Source organism: Pteropus medius, unplaced genomic scaffold, assembly GCF_902729225.1.
Source record: "Pteropus medius unplaced genomic scaffold, Ma_sr-lr_union100, whole genome shotgun sequence".
NCBI lineage: Eukaryota > Metazoa > Chordata > Mammalia > Chiroptera > Pteropodidae > Pteropus > Pteropus medius.
The window spans coordinates 38,777,959-38,792,279 of NW_024340849.1; the positions used below are offsets into that span (position 1 = coordinate 38,777,959).

A 14,321-nucleotide genomic window follows, 5' to 3' on the forward strand; every position below is an offset into this window, starting at 1 on the left:
TTCAGGTTCATTCTTTCCCGATTCATTCACAGGGAGGGAGAAAGAAAGGGAGGGCATGGCAACAGTAGAGCAATGTTTAACTCAACAGATTCCAATGTCTTAGTGGTGAAGATGATCAAATCCCCCAACTCCCCACCCTGTTAGCTGCACAAACAGAAAATGTCAAGTGTGGGCACCCTGCCAGATGTTCAAGCCAGCAGCTGAACTGAAACAGACCTGCCCTAGGAAGGGAGGGAGAGAAATATGGCCAAGGAAACCTAAGAAGGAAGAAATGGCAAACTATCCCGATAACTTTGCTACTGACCCATCTCAGTGTTTGTTAAGGTGAAAATTAAAATATATCTGAAATTTGTTATTACTATTATTATAGTTAGCTAAAGTAATAATTGTTATGTGTCATATACCAGGTTAGGCATTTATGTGCACTTTCTCTACTGTTCTTCCTATCCTATCAGCTAGCTTCTATTATTATCTCCATTTTATAGGAGAAGAAACTGAGATTGAATAATTTACTATTTAGTGGAAGAGTCTGAATTTGAAGATAGGACTTTAGATGTGATTGAAACTTGAGATATATGTATCAAGAATGATGAAACAATGTGCACATTAAAGTTGCTTTAAGTTATAGATCCTCAGGATAAAAATAAGTCCATCTTTTGGCTACCATGCACTTTAAAAAATATATTAAAAAATTTTCCTATAAAGTAGATATTAATTTCTCTATTTTAAGATAGAGTCAGGAATTAAATTTAGGTTTGCCTGAATCCAAAGCCTCCCTGTTTCCAAAACACCTTACTGGGAGGAAAGGGAAATGGAAAGGAACACCCATTTTCAGTGAAAATGGTGAGGTGATGCATGCCATAGAAGGGCCAATTTCACAGATGTTCTAATCTCATTTTAAGCTGTAGTTTCAACTTCCTCTCATGAGAAATACTACTTGATTTGAAGTTCAAGCTGCTAATAAACAATAAAAATCTTAAGATATGTAGAATAGGAAAAATGCAAAACCTACTTTGAATTTGTAATTTGTTTTAGTTTACAAAGCACTTTTTTAAACTCCATGATGATTCTGCCAGTCCACTTTCATAAATTTTTAGTCTCCATTTTTTTTTATAATGAGAAAGCCATACTGATCTATAAATATTTATTACATTGTGGTTACGGTATAGCCGCCCCTACTGTGTGTGCATTGGGGACTTTAACAGGCATTATCTTGTTGGCCCTTTACAACAACGCAGTGAAGTAGGCAGCTTTTTTTGATCAGTGAGGAAATTGAGCTTTAGAATGGTTCAGTGGTTTGCCCAAGGGCACAAAGCTAATAACTGAAAAAGCCAGAATTTATCAAGCTTGGCCAGTGTCCTTTCTCCTACATTATACCAGTTTTCCCCTCAAGGGTCAAAGCAAGAAAGCTGGATAATCAGCCCCTAGGTAATGGAAAGTTGGCTGGAAAATATGAAGCACTTAGAGAAAATGTTTCTCTTTACCCACTTTTACACATACCGTCATGAGATGCTTATGTTCTGAAACACGCATCATTAGGTGGTTTCCTTGTTATGTGAACATCATAGAGTGCACTTACACAATTTTAGATGGTATAGCATACTATACACCTAGGGTATATGGTATAGCCTATTGCTCCTAGGTTACAAACCTGTATAACTTGTTACTGTACTGAATACTGTAGGCATTTTTAACACAATGATGTGTTTATATATCTAAACATAAAGGTACAGTAAGAATATGGTATGAAAGATAAAAAATGGTATAGAGCACCTGTATAGGGCACTTATCACAAATGAAGCTTGAAGGAAGATGCTCTGGGTAAGTCAGTGAGTGAGTGGTGAATGAATCTAAAGGCCTAGGACATTGCTGTACGCTACCATAGACTTTATAAATACTGTACACTCAGTTTACACTAAATTTATAAAACAACATGAGATCAAATTAAACACAAGAGAATGGCATACTGTTTTACAGCAAACTTTTTTTTAATAAGTAGAAATACACTCTAAAATAATGATAAAAAGTGTAGTATAGTAAATACATAAATCATTAACAGTTGTTTATCGTTATCAAGTATTATGTATTGAAATAATTGTATGTGCTATACTTATATATGAATGGTAGTGCAGTAGGTTTGTTTATACCAGCATCACCAAAAATGTGTGAGTTGTGCCGTAATGTCACTAGGTGATAGGTATTTTTCAGCTCTATTATAATGTTATGAAACCACTGTTGTATATGTTGATGTTTGGTCAACCATTGTTGACCAAAACCTTGTTTTGTGGTACACGACTATATTGAAGGCAGAGAGCAAATGACTTATTCATGTTGTCTCTTTCAACAAATTCTTATTTTAATATTGAAAAAAAAATTTTTTTTTAGTTTTCAATTTTTTGGTCCTAATTATTGGTTTCCCTGGAGACATGTTTTTATAACAAAAGGTGAAAGAAATATGACAAATTAGAAAAGAGAGGGAGAATAAAAACAAGAATGAGAAATGAAGAACAGGAGAATACAGCCAAAGAAGCAAATGAATCAACAATGAAGAGAGTAGAGAAAGTAATTACCATTTACACAGGCATTCCTCAGAGATATTGCAGATTTAATTCCAGACCACTACAATAAAGTGAGTATCACAATAAAGAGAATTATAATCTTTTTGCTGATGGAGAGTCTTGCCTTCAATTTGTGAAAACGCAACATCTGGGAAGTGTAATAAAACGAGTATGCCTCTCTTTTGCACAAGGGAAAAACCTGAGCACATAGAGATGAGAGAACTTATCCCATGAATGAAATACAGGTGAGAATTCTCTTGGGCCTTCTCCTTAATTATCCTAAACCTAGCTTCAAAACAAGATTCCAAGTTTCCAGAATCTAGATGTGCGTTTGAGAATAAGACATAAATTTCAATTAACTTTCGCTGTCCTTGTCCCTTTCCGAAGGCGTACATGACCAGTCTACCTTGCTGTTCCCATTCCCTATAGCTGGAAATGCCTTTGTGTAGGTTCAGTGCCATTCCAGATGCTTGAAACAGTCAGGATTTTAATAAAAGCAAATAATAGGGCACTTCAATCAATGGGTTCACATTGCATTGTCGCCAGTTTTTCCAGCATTTGCTGTCATTTCTGGATATTAAAACCAAGCCCCTCCCCTATTCCTCAATTTCCAGTCCCCTAATTGACCCTGGACTTCTCAAAAATAACACCAGTGCATAGCAAGTTTATTCTTGTTGCGGTATGGGAAAGCATTATCTTGAGAGAGTCTTAGTGTCTCAGAGTGGAGAGGGCAAAATTGGGATATTTATGACATTTTGCGGTCTAGTTTAATGTAGGTCTTTTAATCTCAGGGCTTGATTACAGCTGAGTAAGGGCCATAATACAAGTCTAGAACTGGAAAACACAGTAAGGCAAGGATTTTGAGGCTGACGATTCAAAACATAGTTAGGTTGATAATACAATAACAAGATGATATATAATATAATATAACAGATATAATATATAATATAATATAATATATAATGTGTTATATATATAATATATAGATATACACTACTATTAGACCTGTAACTTCTCATCCTGAGAAGAAGCAAACAATAATTTGGACACATTCCAAACCCAGTGTAGGAGTACCTGTCTGAAGTCCATTTGAAGATATTGAAAAGGACCCCAAGGATAGGGCTTTTATGCATGTTCTACCTTTACAGTTTTACCAGGATTATGCTAGTGACAGATGAGACATGCACTAGAGTCACCCTCAGACATTTTAGTAAAATTTTCTCATCAATGTTCATTGAGTTTAGTGGCCAATTTGTCCTTGCATTGGTAGGTAATTTCATGAAGGCTCCTGCAAGTTTCCATTTGAGGTTTTCCAGTACTTTTAAGCAGTCATTCTTAGAGTGGCTGCTTAGATTATCCTCATGCCATTTATATCTGGATTTCTTCAGGTACATTTTTCTGATTTTGGACCCAATGACTGGCATTTTGTAAAAGCCTTTTAAATGCTGCTCAAGTTTTAATCTCTCAGGTTATCATTAGGGCTAGGATCTTAGTAAGTGCTATTATCTGGCATAATGAGAGGGAGAAAATAGAATTTTATATGAGGTAAGCCTACTTGCTAAGAAGAAGCAGACTATACAGCATGAGTAACCATCAAATTTAAAGAAGACCCTAAAACCAAGTTGGCATACATCTCCACTGGTTTAACTGGTATGATTATTCAGCAGATGGGTAGGCTTTTGCCACCGGGTCAAGAAGTTGAGTTTGAATGCCATGAGCTGTCCAGACTTCTCATGCACAAAAAGATAGAAAGGTGGATGTGGTTCCATAGTGTAGGGGTTAGCATGCTGCTTTACATACAGAAGGTCCTTGGTTCATGTCCCAGTCCATGGTCTATAGCCATGCCACCCTGAACAAGCCCAATGTCTGATCTCGGAAGCTAAGCAGGGTTAGGCCTGGTTAGTACTTGGATGGGAGACCACCTAGGAAGACCAGGTGTTGTAGGTCTTATAAATATAATTATTTATATTATTATATAAATAATAAATAAATAAATAAACAAACAAACAAATAAATAAATAAGATAGAAAGGTTTATGATGATTAGATAAGCCCAGAGTGGAAGACTATTGGAGAGCAGATAAATAAACCTGTTGTGTTTACATTTCCAGAGAAAAGGTTTGGTTCCTGAGAACTCGATTAAATCATACAGTGGAGTAGCAATTAGAAAAGTTGAGAACCCATTGCACTGGGTCAGTGAGACTGACATGTCCTTTTCATTGTCTCTGGCCTAGTAAAGTTTTGATGCCTGTAGTTGGTTAGGAGAAAGGGGCTGACTTTGTTGGGGTAAATCATATTCTAGAGCAGGGCATAACTTTTACTTTTTCTGTAAAGGACCAGATAGTGAATATACTTTATGGGGAATACAGTCTGTGTCACAACTATTCAATTCAGTTGTTGTAGTGTTAAAGTAACGATAAATAATATAGAAATGAATGGGTGTGATTGTGTTCCAAAGACATTTTATTTACAAAGATAGGCAGATTTAGTTAATGGCTGTAATTTGCTGTTCCTTTCCTACATAATGAAATTACATTGTACCTTCTTTTTGGAAATATGCCTTTGTTGAGCTAAAATAGTAAGTAGATAGTCTCAGAGTTTACCTCATTTTAGAACACCACGAGAAGTCCTGGTTAAGGATATATGAAAAGTAGCAGATGCCTCGGTAAACCCCTGGGGCATAACAATCCAGACCTATTGTTGATTTTCCTTAGAGAAGGCAAACAACTATTGACTATCTTGACCTAAAAGGACATTAAAGAAAGCAGAACGCATGTCTACAACTGTATAATATGTGGTCTTAGGAGACACCTAACAAAATAGTATTGAGGTTTAGTACTACAGGGAATCCCTGAATGACTATTTTATTTATGGCCCTAAAGGTCTAATATATCTATATCCTTGCCTGTTGGGGTTTCCACTTGGGGGGACAGTAGTGTTACAAAGACCAGGATAATGTATGATAAGTCCTTTCTTATTAGACTTTCTATAATCTATAATCAGTCTTCAGTTTTTCATTTAAGAAAATTTTGTGCAAATTTGGAGAAAAAAATGTGTTAAGACAAATCTTGGGTCATGACAGTGAGAAGGGCTTGACTGGATTTTGATGGACCTCCAATATTGTCAAGTGCCAGATTCCTGAAAATATCACCAAAACAACTTGCAAATAAGATAAAAGTGAGGTTTTTTTCTGATCCAATAAGGAGACGACTACCTTCACAGAGTTTTAGTAGTATCTCAGAAAGTGGGAAGGAAAAATTAGAATATTTATGAGTATTTGGAAAGTGGTTTAAGGAGGGTGGGTCTTATAATAGGAGGATTTGATTAGGATTAGATAAAAATTTTGACATAAGAGTTTAGGACTGGTAGACATAGGAAGATGAGGATTTTGAGATGAGAGGATTCAAAGAATCTTATGAAGTAAATTATCATTTGATACTATCTATTGTAGAGATGAACAAATGATCTTCACTTAAGTAATATAGTTGCTTGGAATGTTTATCTTCCTGGGCAAAATGTTACTGGAATAGTAATGTCATTCTGATGAAGACAGTGGATTAGTAAAGCCATGTTAATGTAATCCTTGAGTTGTGTGGGTGTAGATGGCTTCCGTTTTCACTTTTTATGGCTGAATTCCTGGTTTGGTTTCCTGTCTGATATCATGGTCCTTAAAGGATTCGGGTGCTGTCAGGCTGCTAAACTCTATCCTACCTTTTATTCCATTCCTTGCTCTTTGCTCTCCATGGTTTTCCACAGCACCACATTTCTCAGCTTTCACCTGGCCCTATCTATAATCCATTTATTTGCTGTAATTTTATATGTTCTTTTTTGCTGCATTTTCTTGACTTTGACTGACTACAAAAGTTCTGTCAAAACCTCTGCCTTTAACTTTCTTCCAAATTCCCCAGCATGGTAAAATGGATTTGAATCTGGACTGTGTTACTTACCAGCTGCAATACATTTACCCTATGCCTCATTTTTTTCCTTTTTTTTTTTTTCTGACCATAGTGGGACCTTCCATGATTTTCTGACTCACCCTAGTAGGTCTGTCTGATCTCTGACTCATGGTTATCTCACACTTGGTCAGTCTTGTGCAGACAGAGATTCTATGCAGAAACTAATGTTGTGAGCGAAAATCTAAACTTTAGAAAAACCAGTCTTGATTTGAAATATATTAGAATTGATACTGTTTTTTGCAAATAAATCCTCACAGTTCTTATATCTAAGTACCAGATCTGCCATTATCTATCTGTGTGACCTTGAACCAGTCACTGTTTTCTCTCTAAATCTCACTTAATTCCTCAGTTTTAAAATTTTAATTGCAATTTTGACCTGACAGGAGGATGTTGCTATAATTCAGGTAAGAGACAATGAATGGTGGTAGAGAGATAGAGATAGAACCTGAGAATCAGCATTTTAAACAGGTTTCTAGGGTAATTTTTATGCTAGCTGAAGCTTGAGATCCTTTATATATTTTAAAGCTATATTTTTAGGTATTAAAAGGTTCAAACTTTTACATCTTCATATTGAAGTAAGGCTTTTATCTCTATGAAATAGTCCTCTTTTTATGTTTAATGCTATTTGCTTTTAAATTTCCTATTGTATAATAGTAATATATTTACACTTGTTTCTCTTTGTTAACATTATCTTGCTACATCTTTATCTTTGTTTTCAATTTTTTCTAATTTTTGATTTGAAATTGAAAATTTGATTTTGAAAAAAATTTCAAAAATTACTTTGTTTCATGTGTAACACATATACATGACATATAATTAGATTTTATCCTCCTACAAACTGATTGAGAAATTTAGCACAGCTGTATTTCTTGTGATTAATGACATATTTGAATGTGTTACTCACATCTTACTTTATAGTTTTATTTGCTATGCCTTTCTTCTCATTTTTCTCATATACCTCTCCCTTTCTTCTTCCCCTTTCTTTCTTCCTCTTTCTATTTTTTATTCCTTTCCTGCTTTTTTTTTTTTTGATGTATTGATTGCATTTTCTTTATTGCATTTTTTTCCTCTAGTGATTTGGAAGTTCAATATTCTATTTTTAATCTTCTTGTAGTTTCACTTAAATTTTGAAGCACATATTTAAATTTATCTTATTATCTAAATAGTTCAGATTAATTAGTATATATGTGTATATATATTACATATACATATATAATATGTATGATATGTATATATATGATATATATTCCTACCCTTGTTGCATCAAGAAAAGAAATTTAGCATGCTTTCAGTTCTCTTTTCCTCCATTAAGTCTGCCTATAACCTTTCATGTTGAGATTATCTAGAATTTTTAGTTGTATAATTTTTATGCCAATTATTATTTTATGTACCAATTTTATGTACTAATAAGTATTTAATAATTATTTAGGTGTTAAATATACTGGTTTATTTGTTCTTTACTTTTTAATTTAAATCTTGCATTCTGAATCATTTTTTATTTTTATGGAGTATGTTTAAATAATTCAGAGAATGTGTGTTGTGAGTTTATTGAGTATTATATTCCTAATGAACTTTTAATTTTGCACCTCCACTTTGATGATAGTTTGGCTGGGTATAAGATTCTAGGTTCAAATTTCCTTTAAAACTTTTGAAAATGAATAACAAAAAGATGACAAAAAACTTAACTTCCTTGAATTTTAGAGATACTCTTCTAATTAACCCTCACATTAAAGAAGTAATTGAAATGGAAAATTCAAACTAACTAAGACATAACATAAAAGAAAAAACTTTATACAAGAACTTATGTTATACAGATAAAGCCAAAAATCAAAGGAAATTTTATAGCGTTAAGTATCTTATTAAAGAAATAACATTGAAAATAGCAGAGGCAGTTGGCAGTTGGACTGGAGCTGGGAACAGAGGGAAGCAGGAATCCATTTAAGTTACCATGTTCCTTGCTTCTAGCACCTTTACTGCTTAATTTTTATTATTTAAAATTTTGAACTATTTGGAGTTTATTTTGGTTTAAGGTATCAGAATGAATCTTACTTCATTTCCTTCCAAATGTCTAACCAGTTGTTTTAATAACATTTATTGCATAATCCACACTTTTCCTTCTGATATAAAATTTCATTTCAATCATAGAGTTAATTCTCAAATGAACTTTAGTTTAATCTTGTACCACCTATTCTGTGTTATTTATTTGTGTATTTATTTTGGCATAGCTCCTGGCTATTACTGTAGCTTGTAATGCATTTTGATATCTAATAGGATAGGCCATTTTTCACTCTTATGTTTTTTTATATATTTGATAGGCTCTTTGTCACATTTTCAATCATTTTGATGAATTTAAAATATTTTTTTCTAATTCTAAAAAAATAAAAATAAATGGGAATTTGAATGGAATGTATTATAATGGAAATTATTATTATTAAATTAAGGGGAATTGATATCTAGTGTGTTATATCTTCCCAAGAACAAAGCATTTATTCTTATGAATTAAAAAAAAAAAGGTTTAGACTTCCAGTTTTTCCTTCAACGTAAAAAGATCTGGGAAGTTGTCACTCCCATATTCACAACAACAACAAAAAAGCTGAACTAGCTGAAAATCAGTAATTCTTCTTAGATCCATCAGAGAACTGAAGTCACAGGGCAAACCAACAGTCCCAAAACTGAAGAGATAGGCCAATACAGTGGATCACAGCTTGATGGGAGCAGTAGACACTGGAGCCAGGAACTGTTAGGAAAACTGAAACCTTAATTGGTGAACTGCTGGAGACTGAGTATAGACTAGCTTGAGAGTTAAAAAGTTGGTGGGGGGCGGCGAGTCTCCTACACTTTCAGGAGTTATACCTTTAGAAGCCCCAGCAGATTCTCTCTCACAGTGAAGATTAAAGAACAATCCCCTGTGCTTCCAGCAAGCAGATGGGGGAGGCAACCATTTTGAAATATGCCCAAGGGAAAAGTAGCCATTTTGAAATAAGCCTGGAGCATTCTGTTCTCTGGCTATTCTCAAAGGAATTTGTTTTACAGAATCTAACTGAAGTAAGAGAAAGGAAATACCTAACTGTGGCCCCTGCTAAACTTCCTATCTAATCTGAATGGGGGTTAAAACTGAGAAGCATTTGTGAATGTCACAGACCAGGATCACAGCCCCACTAAAAGACTGAGACCTAATCATAGAATTATAGAATGCTTACCCCATCGTACACCTTATCACAACATCAGGGCTTGTGCATAATAACAGAGGATTACAGCTGAAAGGACTGCAAGATTCACACTCTATTTAAGAGGGAGTTTTTAAGGTAACCAAATACACAATAGGGGAGACAAAAACAAGGACATTAAAAGAGGCGAAACCTCAGACATCCATTGCTACAGCAAACAATAGACAATTTATCCTAGCCAGATAAATTTTCACACTAAGGCCTACTTATCTATGTTTCTATTACCCAATAAATAATATGTGGTTTTCAACAACATTTAGAAGGAATGCTAAAGACAATAACAACAAAAATTCTGAAAAGACAAAGCAAGGAACAGATCCAGACTCACATTTGACAGATATTTTGGAAGTATCAGAAAAGAAAAAAAATTTTAAGTGTTATTATATTTACTTATTTATATTATTATTTTATATTAATTTCAGGTATACAGTACAATGGTTAGACATTTACATAATTTATGAAGTGAGCCTCCCAATTACTCTAGCACCCATCTGGCACTACATACCAGAAAAAGAACTTAAAATAACTATGATTAATATGCTGAGAGCTCTTATGGAAAAAATGAACAACGTGGACAACATGCAAGAACAGGTGGTTGATATAAGCACAGAGATGAAAATTCTAAGATAGAATCAAAAGGAAATGGTAGAAATCAAAAACACTGTATCAAAAATAAAGAATGACTCAATGGACTCATCAGTATAATGCACTAGACCAAGAAAAGAATCGGTGAACTTGAAGATATGTCAATAGAAATTTCTCAAAATGAAAAGCAACAAACAAACAGAACAAACAAACTCATAAACACAGACAACAGTATGGTGGTTACCCTAGGGGATGGCAGTGTAGGGAAAGGATAAAAAGGATAAAGGGAGTCAACTATATGATGAAGGAAGGAGACTAGACTTTAGGTGGTGAGCACACAATGGAATATATAGATGATGTATTATAAAGTTCTACACCTGAAACTTATTAACCAATGTTACCCCAATAAATTTAAATAAAAAAGAAGAAAGGAAACTTCTCAAACTGAAAGGCAAAGAGAAAAAAAGAATGAAAAAATTAGGAACAGAATACTTAAGAAATGTGGGCCAATTACAAAAAGTAATCATGTAATGGGAATACCATAAGAAGAGAAAAAAGAGAAGAAATATTTGAAGTGATAGTGGCTGAGAATTTTCCACAATTAATGACAGACACTAAACCACAGATCCAAGAAACTCAGAATACCAAAAAGATACATACCTAAATGTTTACACCTAGGCATATGTATTCAAACTGCAGAAAACCTAAGACAAAGAAAAAATCTTTAAGACAGAGGGGAAAAATGCCTTACCTACAGAGAAACAAGGAAAAGAATACACAGGACTTCTCTTCATAAACCAAGTAAACAAGAAGAGAGTAGAGGGAAATATTTGAAGTCTTGAAAGAAGCCACTGACCTGGACTTCTGTAGCCAGTGAAATTATTCTTCAAAAATGAAGGAGAAATAAAGACTTTCTTAGACAAATAAAAATTGAATTTGTCACTGGTGAACTTGCCTTGCAAGAAATATTAAAAGAAGTTCATCAGAGAGTAGAAAAATAAAACAGGTCGGAAACTTGGATTTACATAAAGAAAGGAAAAATGTTAGAGAAGGAATAAATGAAGGTAAAATAAAACTTTTTAATTTTTATTCTTAATTTATCTAATAGATAACTGTTTAAAATAATAATATCTATTGGGCGATTATAGCTTATGAACAAGTGAAACGAATGACAACAGTGTTATAAGAGATGGAGAAACTGGGAATACTCTGTTATAAAATATCTACACTACTCTTGAAGTATTATTGTGTCATTTGAAAGTGGACTCAGATTAGTTCTAAATGTATATTGCACATTCTAGAACAACCATTAAAAAATTAAAAGAGAATAATGATTGCTTATACTAAAAGAGGGCAGAAGATAAAATCACAGAAAAGTTCAACTAAGAAGGCATAAAAAGGAGAGAAGATAAAAAAGCAATGAAGAACAAATATAACAAAGAATAAAAATATTAAGAAATTAAAAAATCTTAAGCATCAAAGAAGATTATACTTATTAAATTAGTATGGAACAAAGGGATGGAACTTTTTTTGCAGGGAGGGGGGGATATTACTATAAATCTGGTGTTCTATCTCCCCACCATTTTCTTTCAAAAAGGATAAACTCTGTTAATCTATGAAACAGTCAGAAGTTTGGTGTCTCTTTTTCACAAATCTATTCCAGCATCTCTAGTAGTGAAGAACTCGCCATTGCTACCACTGGTTACAAGTAATTCTAAGCCCTGGCCCACTGATGGACTAGTGTGTATCTTTCTTCTCTATTGGAGACCTGAAAGACTGCAGGATAGGACAAAGTCTCTTCCTTCTTCTTTTTACTCTGTTTCTAGTAGTCTCTAGAAGAGAGAGAGAGAGAGAAAGAGAGAGAGAGAGAGAGATGTTGGTTGTGGTATTTTTTCCTTTTCATAACACAGGAGTGTCTCTCATAGATAAAGAACACAAACATTATAGAAACAGATGGGAACTAAGTGTGGAGAACCCAGTGTTTAGAGAAGATTTGTGATATGTATTGTAAAGCCCTAAGGAAAGGGACTCAGAAGTCAAAAATATAAAGATTTTTCAGGAAAAAAAAAATAGGATGTTAAAGAACCCCCAGAGTTGGTAAGGAGTATATAGAATTACAGAGTGGGCCAAACAAGTGAGGTGGGAATAATCAATATGTATACTAGAAACTGGACTGAGAGTTATGCTTCACATAAACAGCAAAATCAAACAGAACTACTGCTGGATAATATCTTTAGCTTTTATTTAGTATAATGCCTTAACTATGTGACATGATTGCTTCTAAAAAACTTGGAAATACAGCTATTGGATAGGTATATCTGTTAGGATTTTATTCAGCTACAACTACCAGAAAAGTCTACTTTTAGTGGTTTAAAAAAAAAATGTGTGAAAGACATTTGCAGGTAGGTAAACTATTGACTGTGGTGCAGCAACTTGATACTGTCATGACCTGTGTCTCCTTGATTCTCTTCGCCTTTCCCTAATCATCACAAAATATCTCCAGACATCATGTTCACATTTAAGGTGGGAAGGAGGAAAGAACTGTACCAGCCTGTTCTGTTTATCAGAGAAATGAAAAGTCTTAAAAGAGATTGTTTTATTAAAGCTTTCCTAGAAAATTGAGACTTTGGGCAAGATTAAAGTGCTAATGCATTATTGGGAGGTAGTGAGAATAAAATAAAGAAAGAATAAGGAGGGAAACAAGTGAAACAATATATTTCTAAGCCAGTCACTACTCCTCTGCACAAAACACTAAAAGACACAACTGTTGTTTGAACAAGTCTATCCATTCGGTCCTGTGAGATGTCATCAGACAGACAATATAGAAAAACCAAACCTTAGAATAGTCTAATAGATAAAGGAATGAAAAGAGAATTTATCTTCTGATCTTCTCCCATTTCCTGTCTTTCATTGGTTTAAGTTTTAACCTACGAGAGTTAACTAGCTCACATTTCTGGGTGGTGTTACCTGGCTTTTTCAACAACTACTAGGGAAACCAATATTCACATCCTGAAATGTGGCCCTTCCTCGGAGTTTAGAGTGGTAGAAGAAGACAGAGCCCTCTAGAGACTCCGGATGTTGAATTCAAACAGCAGAACTTCACACAGCATCAAGTTCATCACCACAGCAAAGGTTGAAATGGAACAAGTGGCTGAGGGTCTGGAAAACAGGTGATGCTGAAAGAATATGAGGAGATACACAAGGTGTATCTAATAAAATATATTAGCAGACTTCTCTTTACAGGTTATTAGCCAGATCTGTGTCCCATGGACATACTTAGCAAAATGGGAGGTGGAAATGTGAGTAGCTTACCTGGAGCTGAGCAAATGGCTGATCTTTCAAAAATCTGGATTCAAGTAGCAAGGATGGTGGGGGAATAGATATTGTGTAAGTAGTGGTAGGTGTGCCAGGCAGGGGCTTTTTTATGTACAATAGTAACCAATTTTCCTAAATTTAAGGGAAACAAAAAGAAATTTGTTGGAAGAATATCAGTAGTTCTCAGGAATGCTTAACAGGAAGGCTGGAGAACCAGATTTAGAAAATAAGCAGGAGCTACAGAAACCTAGAGCAATGGAACCACATTTATGGTCATGCCACATTTGAGGAGTAGCACAGTTATGGTGTTGCTGGTGACACCCCAGAGAAGAGATATTTGTCATTGGTGTTGTGCCACTGGACACTAGATTCTGCCATCTTATCAGTGGAATGAATCAATTACTTATTTGCAGATATTTCTTCAGATTCAAATTCCTAGGTAAGAGCATCTGATTAGTTGAGCTAGGTGTTCATGCCCTCAATGGAGAAATCAGCGAGAAAAAATTATCTTTCAGTTTCCATTGAAGTGAACAAGGCCCTGCCTCCCACCAAGATCACACAATACTTATTAAGGAATTAATGCTAGCCTGAAGTTCCATTGTTCCTCAAAACCATGTCCCTGGTAAATATAATATTAACTACCTCTCAAGCAAGCAAGAAAATACTTGTCCTTTTTCTCAT

The 14,321-nt window shown here is 34.4% G+C and overlaps 1 long non-coding RNA gene and 1 pseudogene across 1 annotated transcript in view; both read left to right on the plus strand.

Moving 5' to 3' along the window:
* The window catches only part of LOC120587609 (uncharacterized), a 254,268-nt gene that overhangs the window by 195,654 nt on the left and 44,293 nt on the right, over nucleotides 1–14,321 (plus strand). The window lies entirely within an intron of this gene.
* On the plus strand, nucleotides 4,390–4,505 carry LOC120590857 (uncharacterized; annotated as a pseudogene).